Genomic DNA, 8,250 nt, shown 5'->3' with positions numbered 1-8,250 from the left:
GGACCTCCTTATTTGTCGTTCTGCAAGACCAACTCAAGGATTTTTGCTGGCAGCCCTAGGGGTGGGTGTTCGAAGCAGGTGACGCTCAACAGGCAGGGCAGAGAAGCAAAGCATTGGTGGGCATGTTTCACAATCACCAAACCGTCTGGGTGCCACATGGATCATCGTTTTTGGGCTGTGCAGTGTGATAGCTGTGAGCCATGTGTTACTGCTGGACACCTGACTTTGCTATAGGCCCAAAGTGAAGCATGCTGTCAGTACAAAATGTGCATCAGGTTTTGAAGACTTGGTGTGAAAACAATGAAAAACATCTTGTTAGCAATTTAAAAGATCCTGGCTGCATGTTGAAATGCCAATATATGGCATTTCTATTGGTCATGCTTTTGGGTTTCCAAGCCCAGCGGGGACCTGCCCAGTCTTCAGCAGCCCTTCGCTGTGGGTTAGGCTGGGCCTCCCCCCACCACTCGCAGCGGCTCAGCCCAGAGCCCATTCTCCAGAGGGTGAGGGGCCTCGGTGGGTATCTGAAGGCGAGCTTTGGGAAGGCCAAGCACGTTCATGTGTGAAGTTTAGAGGAGCTACAGGTCTGGCTCTGGAGCATTTCTTACGGTTTCAACACTCCAGCAAGACTTGCGGGGTGGGGGCGGGGGTGCTCTGGGAACCACAGGGTTGCAGAGGCAGCGTCCAGGCCAGGATTCCTCCAGTAAGGGGGCTGGGATGGGGCAGTGTTCACCCCAGCCTGTGGGGACCCCTGGAGCCTTGGCTGAGGATCACAGAGGATTGCATTGTGTCGCCCCAAAAAAGATATGCTGAAGCCCTTGGTCCCTGTAACTGTGACTTGTTTGGAAGTAGGGTCTTTACAGATGTAGCCAAGGTAGGATGAGGTTGTGGTGGGGTAGGGGTCCAAATCCTGCATCACTGGTGTCCTTCTAAGACAGGAGACCCAGTGGCAGGGAGAAGAGGGCCTGTGATGTGGGAAGCAGAGGTTGGGGTGATGCTGACAACTGGGGGACACCACGGATTGCAGGTACCGTCTGAGCTGGACAAGGCAGGAAGGGTGCTTCTCTAGAGCTTCAGAGGGGGCACGGAGCCGCCCACACCGGTGGCCGCAACTGGGAGAACGGATTCTGTTGTTTGAAACCCCCATCTGATCCTTCATTACGGTGGCCCCAGGCCACCAGCATAGGTACCATCTTGGAGGTCACTACCGTGTGTGGCCCTGGGCCCTGGGGCACAGATCTGGACAGACTGGCAGCATTTTTACCTGTGAACCCCGTCAGGGGTCAGCTGCTGGCTTCAGTGGCCAAACAGCTCAGAGCTTCAGTTGGACATTTGCAAATTGAGGCAAACGAGTGGGCGTCATTCACTTACCACATTTTCTGGACTTTGTATGCTGGAAACAGATGCAAGAAAGATGTGGTTAGGGTGTGGCTTCAGTTGCAGAGAGAGGTAGTTCTAGTTTCAATTCTGGCAACCTCATAAAAAGTTTTCCTTTCTTTAAATGATTGTTCCAGGACATGCGTGGCCTTACGTGTTGAAGGCACTTGCTCTTCACCTGGAAGGATGCAAACTGCTGCTAGATGTACCGTGTCAGTCTCCCAGGGTACACCTCGGAACCACAGACCTGGGACTTACAGCAGACCTCCTGGGGCCAGTGTGGGCATGGCGGGCACTCCCTGGTGACCCCAGCGGGCCCCTCCTCATTTCTCCAGCCCCTCCCCACCTTCCGCCCCAGTCCCCACAGCTGGCCTGCGCCCCTTTAGTGTAGCTTGGCTTGGGGCACCCTACTCTCATCTGCCTCCACCCTCAGTGGCCTTCTCTCTGTGTCTGTCTCCTAATCAGGAGCCCAGTCATATGGGACCAGGCCAGGCCTACCTCCTCCAGTGTGACCTCTGCTTAACTAATTGCATCTGGACCACCCTGTTTCCAAAAAGGGCACATTCTGAGGTCCAGGGACCGCTACGTCCAGGATGCACCTGTTTTTTGGAGGAAGGACACAATTCAGTCCATAACTTATACCTAAACCAAACCCCCATCTCTCCTCCTCTGGTTTTCTTCTCTAACTTCTTCTAATTTCTTCCCACCAGGACCAGCGGCAGCAGTGAGGCAGGACAGAGCTGGGGGGAGCTGAACCCCAGGGCTTCGCGGGTGGTTTGACTGAGCCTCTATTTTTAGGCTTGAAGTAGGAGTTGGAGGACCGACACCAGGAACTAGCTGCCCTGGTTTCTCTGGACCAAATTGGTGGTATTTTCCAGGAAGAGATCGGGCTCTGTGCAAGCTGAGCTAGGCATGAGCTGCACAATCTTATTGCCAGGCAGCAGCCCTCCAGCCCAGGAGGAGCCGCGCTGGCTGCTTGCTGCAGGGTGATGGGGGCGCGCCGGACCTGGCCTGTGCACTTGGCCGCACCAGGAGCAGAGGGTGGCTTCCAGCTCAGACCCAGAGGGACGTTATCAAAGCCATCAGACACCAGTAAGTGCTAGCTCCAGGGGAGAGACTTCAACGTGAAATTTAAGTCCAGTGGGAGGTGAAACCAAGCTTTCAACATTCTCCAGGGAGGGGTGACGGCAAGGATGGAGAGGCCCATTTTATTGTCTTCTCATTAAACAAAGAATAACATGACGCTGGGACCAGTGTCTCAGGTTTCACAGAACTCAGAAAATGCACCAGATGGAAGCCACCCGTATCCTACCTACAGTTTAGAAGATCACAAAAGCGCATCCCTGGGAAATCAGGTCTTCCAAGGGAATAATTGCCTGGTTACACTTAGTTACTAACATGCAAAACCTCAGGAGTGTTACCCACCCTGAATGGTCATCCTTGCACATCTTGCTGCTGACCCAAAGAGTATGCTGAGTATCTTTCACCTTGTGAAACATCTTTGCTAATCCAGCTACTTTTTCTCTGGTTCACCACGTTGCGCAGACATGTCCCAATGGGCTGGGGCGCCTTGCGCAGACTGTACCTGCCCTTTCAGCTCTGGCTGCTTCATCCTTTTCTGAAAAATTTCATTTTATCTTTCAACATTCCTTTCTCTTCAGCATTATCCTGTCATCACTTCTTGTGTAACCAGTATGTCCCCCCGGGGCCTCTTAATTTCCTTGCTCTGACCTGCAGTGGCAGGTGACCCTAAAGCGGACCCTTGGAATGGGGACCGTGGACGACAGTGAGCGGACTGTGGGGACAGCCCGGCCACCCCGAGGGGAGTGGATGAGTGACTTTGTCCCTGAGTTCTGGGATTTTTTGTTCAGAGACACCTGTTCAGTCTTTCTCTGGACTCCTGGTTGTGCTCTGGAGAGCTCAGCCAAGGTAAGAGTGACGTTCAAATGGCACAGAGACCACACTTGGTCTGAGCAGGATAGGCATGTGTCATTGCCGACAGAAAGAGGGAGCAGGGTGAGTTTTGGATGATTTTAAGTGTCTTAAGAACACAGTCCATGGGATGGCTAGGATGGTGGGGAGCAGCCTGCACCCAGTTTCAGCATGTGTGTGTGTGTGTGTGTGTGTGTGTGTGTGTGTGTGTGTAGGGGGATCTCCCACCACCGAATGATTTTGGACACCAGCTGGGTGTCCTTCAGGTCAAGTCTGATGCTACCTGCCCATAGGTAGCATCAGCCCCACAGGGTGAGGGCTCAGTCCTGGGAGACGCCCCACCTGAGACACACCTGAGACACCAGCTGTAAGTCCAGGTCGTCTGTGCTTCTGACCAACAGACTGTAGATCACAGGCTCCCAGGAGCCCTTGGGTTCAGTTAATTGGCTAGAGTAGCTCGCAGGATTCAGGAACCCAGTTAAACTGGTTTAACCAGTCAAACTCAGAAAACACACTAGATCACGGGTTTGTTATTAAAGGATATAACTCAGGAACAGCCAGACAGAAGACATGTGGGGTGCACAGCATGGGGTGGGCAGCTCCCACCCCCTCCAGATGCACTTCTTTACTATTCAGAATCTCCCTGGGTTCACCAGCCCCAGGCTCTCCAAACTGGCCTTTTGGGCTTTTATGGAGGTGGTGGGGGGAACTGTTCCTTCCCCTGGCACAACCCCCACCCTCCTGAGCTTGCCCCAAGCTATCTCCTTTACATAACAAAAGACGCCCTCCTGACTGTCATCACCTTGGAAATTTCTAGGGTTTTAGGAGCTATGTGTAAGCAATGGGAGGAGGACCAAATTTATTTTTACTGTTACCAACCACGCTATCCCACATGGCTGCACACAGATTGGGTGAACAAGAGAACTGGGTGGAGGGAGCCCTGAGCGGTCCTGGGGAAGAATAAAGAAATAATGTGTGCAAGAGCAGACAGACACCTAGGCAGAGTCAGGAGTGCAGGCGACAGGGTCCTAAAAGGGCCACGGGGAGATGGGCAGGTGAGCTCTTTGAGAAACAGGTGCTGAGCACCTCTGCCTCGAAGCCCCAGGGCCAAGGGGTGAGTCTCGTGGAGCAGCAGGAAGCCCTGGGGACGTGCCAAAGCCCGGGGGGCAGAGGTGCTCTCCGGGACAGCAGCAGACGGGGCTGCAGGGTTTCTGCAGGGGCCCTGGTCAGAGTGAAGGGAGTGGGGTGTGGGTCCCTCTGGGGTCACCTGCTCCTGTTCTCCACCCAGAAGTGCCAGGCCTCCACCAGACCTCTCCAGGCGAGGACCAGGAGGCTCCTGCAGCCTCTGTGTGCTGGTGTGTCACTCCAGCCAGGGTGGGGAGCTCAGGGGTGTCCCCAGAGCCCTGGGCATGGCACTTGAAGCTGGAGCCATGGGACTCACTAGGGGACATGCCAGCCATTGAGCACGGCTCCTTTCCACGGAGACAGGGCACGTATTGGAGGCTACTTCCAGCTCCCACCCTGCACCACAGGGAGGGGCTGCTTTCCTCATTGAGTGACCTGCAAAGACATAACTGGCCTTGGGCTGAACTTTAGGCCGAGCAGGGTGTGCAGGCAAAGGGCAGCCTGGCCCAGGGGCCTGGGCTGCCTGGAAGAGTGCAGCTGGGCTCAGGGCCCCTTTGTGCCCCAGAACCACAGGGGCACTGAGATCCCCATGCTGCCCACACTGGGGTCTGCCAGCTGCCCCTTGCCGCTTTCCCTGGTGTGCCCCCCGGGCGGGACATGGTGCGGGGGTGGACCTGGCCAGGGCTGGTCCTTTCCCTGGGCTGTGAGCAGCCGGGTGCGTCCTGGGGCCCCTAGTGTCTGCCCAGAACCATCATGGCCCTGTGCCTATGGCCCTCCCGTGGGCCTCTGTGTCCCCACGAATCTGCTATCACAGCTGTCTCTGGAGTGTGACTTCAGACAGGATCAGACAGCAGATGAAATGCCCACCCAAGGGTGCGCTGGGTGGAGGAAAACTCCACGGCCCAGAAGGCACAGGACGCTGTTTCTCACCAAGCGCGGTCCTGCCTTGGTCCAGGAGGCGTCCTCTTGGAGATTTGGGGACTGTAAAGAGTCACTAAAATGTCCAGACCTGGCATATCTATGCCACTGCTGGACACTCACCCAAGGAAATGGCTTAACAGAAGCTTTAAAAAATGACATACAGCCCATTCCTGTTTATCGCTGCATTATTCACAATAATCAAGACCTGGAAGCAACCTAAGTGTCCATGGATGGGTGCATGGGTACAGAAGCCATGTCCGCACAATGGGGCATTATTCAGCCAGGAGAAGGGGGGAAGTCCTGCCATTCGTGCCACCCCAACGTACCGTGAGCACGTCCGGCTGAGTGGGACAAGTCACACAGAGGGAGACACACACACTGTGCAATCTCACTTTTATGTGGGACTAAGAGACTCAAACTTGTAAAAACAGGAGAGATAATTCTCAGGGACTGGGGTGGGGAAGGATGAAGGTGTTTAAGGGTCCAGTTAGTGGGCAGTGAACAGGCCACAGAGCCCAGATGGCAGGCACAGGGAGTGTGGACACCTGCATTGTCTGCAGCCGTCGCACTGGCTGAGACTAAACCTAATGACGCTGACCACTACAAGACGGACACTGCGCACTGTGGCAGAGGGCTGAGCATTGCTGCACGGCCGTCACGACATTAAAGTGGGACAGGCTAAGTGGGACAAGTTATAACTTATTATATTATACAGTGGGACAGGCTAAGTGGGATATTATAACATAAATGTATTGAATTGACACACTGCACACCTTGCATTTACTCAGCATGCGAAAGATAGGACTTGGGGTGACACCAGGACGCCTGTGCCCCTCAGCCACACATACCTGGTTTTTTACAACCACAGCCTATGATGAATAACACATAAGACACTCAACAGGTATGAATGCTCCAGTGGCAGAAGCCCCATTAAAACCTATTTCATTGTTGATGTCAAACAGGGTCAACAAAAAATTGAAGTGAACACACATAAATAAAATACAGCTACGGACTAAAATTCAGATCAACAGCATAAGGCACATTTTGATCTAGGGCTATAAGCATATATTTTTAAAAATGAGCTCTACATTATGGAATTACATGATTTTAATACAAGATTGTATTGTACTGAGTTGAGAGCAACTGAGTTGTAGATACCCAGTCTCACAAAAGAATTATATTTTATTTATGCAAATTACTTAAGTTTCCAAAGTGGGTGAGGTCACGACGCCCTCTTGCGGCAGTGTGTGGGGCTACTTGATGGCCCTGTGCTAAGAGCCCTCTTCTCTCCCCTTCTTCCCAGTCACACTTGAGCCATTTCTGCTTGACAATAGACTCTACACCCTACATTCTCTTGTGCAGAATACCTGGACCAAGGGAAAGGAAAACAGCTTTGAAAAACGAGCTACGCCCCAAGTTAACACACAGACCCTGAAGCCTGGAAATGAACCCGTCAAGATGTCTGACCTCGTAGGCCCCGTCTCAGTAGCCTGCCGCATTTCCCACCTGAAACAACCATTCCTCTCTCTATTTCTTTCTCGTCCCAATAATAACATTTCTGTAACATCAGTTTTCACTTTACCTGCCTTTTGTATTAAACAGGTGTCTGTAAATTAGCTCAGGACTGAAACCCATCTCTACATCGATTTTATGGGGATGTGTTTCAAACGTCACCTCAAATTTCCTGGGCCTGGTGACCTGTGGCCTGCTCTGCAGCCTGGAGGTTTTCTGAGGGCTTGGCAGCCGCCTTTACTCTCCATCAGCCCGGGAGCATCTTCTCTGGCCTCGGAAGCCCAGCTGGGAATGTCCAGGTGTACGGTGTCTTGGTCCACATCATTCAAAGTCAAGAAAGTTGTCCTCCCCTTAGAGGGGCCCTTCAGCTGCACCCAGCCCTGGCCCGACCTGAGACGGAGACGGCAGTGTGACTGAGGGCGGGGAGAGCCGCCTGCCTGCTGGGAGGTCATCCTGGTGATGCCACGTGCTCAGAAGCCTCACAAGTGCCTCCTGTGGGGGCTCCTGGTCTTGTTCACCGTGCTCGTCCTGGTGCGTCCGGCTGAGAGAGCTCTGCCTCTTGGTCCAGGTGTTTTCCTTTCCTAATATTCCATCTCTTGGGGAAATACCCAGGAAGGCTGCTGGCTTGCATTAGATACAGCTGGTCGGTGGGGTGCTCAGGGAACCACAGCCGCCCTCCTCACCACACACCTGGACTCAGTCTCACAGTGAAGGGTGGGCTTGCTGGGAACTTTGTGAATCATAGGGTTTGGGACCTATCTTTGAGGACGTTTAAAGTACCTTCATCTTACCAGTAATCAGAATGGCCTCCGCTTAATGAGGATTGGCTATCGGTACCTTTGAGTGTACTTAGAATTTGCATGGGACGCGTGCCTCCGTGGCTCGTGCTGCCACCTCCCCGTGTGAGGAGGACACGCATCCCCAGTGTCCTCGATATTCACATGGTGTCACACGTTGAATGGCAGGGCCATGCGGCTCTGCAGCAGCCTTCAGAGCGCCCCCAGCCAGGGTCCCCGTCCACCCACCTCGTGGCTGCGATGCGTGGACCGTCTTTATCGTGGCGCCTGGCACACGGTAGGTTCCAGAAATGGGAGATGATTGTTATCTCTGTCTGTGGTAAAAGGTTCTCTAGGCAAAGCTGTTGTTGGCTTTTGTTCCTGGCTCCCTCTCTGTCCAGTAGGTGGCAGGCCGAGCCTGCATGTAATGCCGTGGTGTGGTGCTTCTGGTGTGTTAAAGGGACGATTTCTTGAGGGGTTGTTGGTGTTCGGGAGTAGCGGACGCAGGCCCTCCTGGGCGTCGCCGTCTGTAGGGCACAGCCCGGCGCCTGTGATGTGCAGTGACCATTTCCCAGGTTGTAGATGGGGTTCCCTTCAGCAGAAGGGCAGT

Source organism: Manis pentadactyla, chromosome 12 (assembly GCF_030020395.1).
Source record: "Manis pentadactyla isolate mManPen7 chromosome 12, mManPen7.hap1, whole genome shotgun sequence".
NCBI lineage: Eukaryota > Metazoa > Chordata > Mammalia > Pholidota > Manidae > Manis > Manis pentadactyla.
This window is presented reverse-complemented; position numbering follows the sequence as displayed.